Source organism: Wolffia australiana, chromosome 10, assembly GCF_029677425.1.
Source record: "Wolffia australiana isolate 7733 chromosome 10, ASM2967742v1".
Lineage (NCBI taxonomy): Eukaryota > Viridiplantae > Streptophyta > Magnoliopsida > Alismatales > Araceae > Wolffia > Wolffia australiana.
Genome location: NC_135844.1, coordinates 2,356,441 through 2,358,738, shown reverse-complemented (window position 1 = coordinate 2,358,738; position 2,298 = coordinate 2,356,441).

Sequence of the window (2,298 nt, the reverse complement as noted above, 5' to 3'; positions counted from 1 at the left end):
GCGTTCTCTCTCTCGACGATCCACGATCACTTCTGCAATCTCGTCTCCCCCTTCTGCCTTGTTCGATTTCCTCAAAGGGGGCGAGACCAAGAAACTCACGACACACATTCTTCCTTAAAATTTCCTGGTCTCCATAGTCTAGGGCGCCCTCTCTTCCCTTATAAAGGGGAGAGGTCAATGGGCCCCCAAATTGGGGGGGAAGAAAAGGGTCCATTAAGGGGGCCCTTATATCATGGGCCCCCTCATTACAAGGTAAAAGGGGATAAAATAAAACAAAATAAAACAAGAAAAAAAAAATGACAAGACAAGGGGCAATGAAGGGAATCCAAAAGACTAAGGATCCCTTCACTTTGACGGTGAAAACACGAACACGGCGCACATTGCCATGCTAAGAAAATGGGACAAACGCGAAGAAAACATGAGACTCGACTAGGAAAACAACGAAAATCAAATGGGATAATCGAGCATTTCTTTCACCCAGTCCTCGACAACGATGGCGGGTGGCTTGGACGACGTCGTTGACGATCCTTGATGGCGTGCGCCATCATAAACTGTTAAAGGAATATAAAAAAATTAAGGAGAATAAGAAGAAGAAGAAGAAGAGGAAGAAGAGGAGAAAGAAGAAGAAGATGATGATGATGATGAGGATGATGATGAAGATAAAGAGGAAAAAGAAGTAGAAAACGAACATGAAAAGGATGAAAATGAGTTAGACTACTGGCCATTACAATAATAATGTATTCACCTCTGTACCTCTTGCCCAAGTCGCTCGAACCCAAAGTCAAGAGCCTGAAAGATTATAACGGTAACACAAAAAAAACAATTCATCGTTATGATGGGGAAAAAAAACAAAAATCAAGTACCTGAAAGATTATAACAGTAACACAAAAAAAATCAATTCATCATTATGATGGGAAACAAAAAAATCAAAAGTCGACCAGGTTCATTAAGAACTATGATTAACCGGCTTCTCGGTTGAAAATATTAACCTATTTCCAATTAACAAAAAAAATAAAAAAAGAATTATTCCAAAATAAAAAAATTTCCAAGCATTCATCTCCGTTGAATGCTTAATTGCTAACGCTGCAAAAGAGTGAAAGATAACAATAGAATTTTGAACGAGTTAATGCGAGAAGTCCATCACTCTTCACGTTAAAGACGAAAGACTCTCATATTCAATGAATTCAAATTGATACACGACATTCGAATCGAACTTATCAATGTTGCTTTGAATAAGAAGAAGACAAATAAAAACCTAAAGGGTGACCAATAAGGATGAACATGATAAATAAAAACATTCTTTCTTGTTATCAGTACTCATCTAGATGGAGAACAACAAGAATAAGAAGATAAATAATAAGGGATATGATAATATGAACAAAATAATTTTCTGTGATCATGATGCTATCCGTGATGAAGAAAACTATGATACTAACGGGGAAGCAGCAGAGAGGAGAGGACTCAGAGGAACGGGGCAGCAATGGGCAGATGGCTCAAAACTCAGAAGGGGGAGTGCGGGCTTGCAACAGAGTTAGAAGGGGGCAGCAGCAGAGAGGAGAGGACTTAGAGGAGTGGGGCAGCAGGCATATGACTCAGAACTTAGAAGGGGGAGTGTGGGCTTGCGGCGGGTTGGGGGGGGGGGGGGGGGACCTAAGAAAAATCCCACAATCGCACAGAATCGCACCGCATCAACTCGTGCGCGGTGTGCAGTGCAGTGTGTGAATATTGTGTGCGGTGTGATGTGAAAAATTCACACCGCACCGCACCAGGTAGGAAAGACTTAGTGTAGGGTGGGATAAATCAGACCACAATGCACACGATCAAATTCAAAGATTTAAGTCCGGTGTAAATATTGATGGTAGAGCCCCTTTCCTTGTTCGAGTGCGGGAGTACTGTCTTACAACCACCGTGGTAAAAACAAAGCAACAATTTCAATAAATCGAATGGTCAGTTGTTAGAAGATTCAAAGGCCTAATCAAGTAATTTCTAGAAGATTCAAAAGCCAAATCAGATAATCTGACGGCGGTGGAAAAATAATCGAGGAACACTGGATGAAGAACACCGACACCAAAGTGGATAGAATTTACCTCGGCACTAGAGCAGTGCGTCGTGGCGGTGCGGATAATTCTCGACGTGTCGCGGATCCAACTATAGGTCAGTTGGCAGGGGGTCAAGGGGGGAGTCGCCCCTTTGGGGGGTTCGGGGCAGCGCCCCAAAACCTAAATGTTAAACGAGGCATGATGTTGCAGGACGTAGGATCTGAAGCCTTGGATGATGAATTCAGGGGCCGCGTAGGCG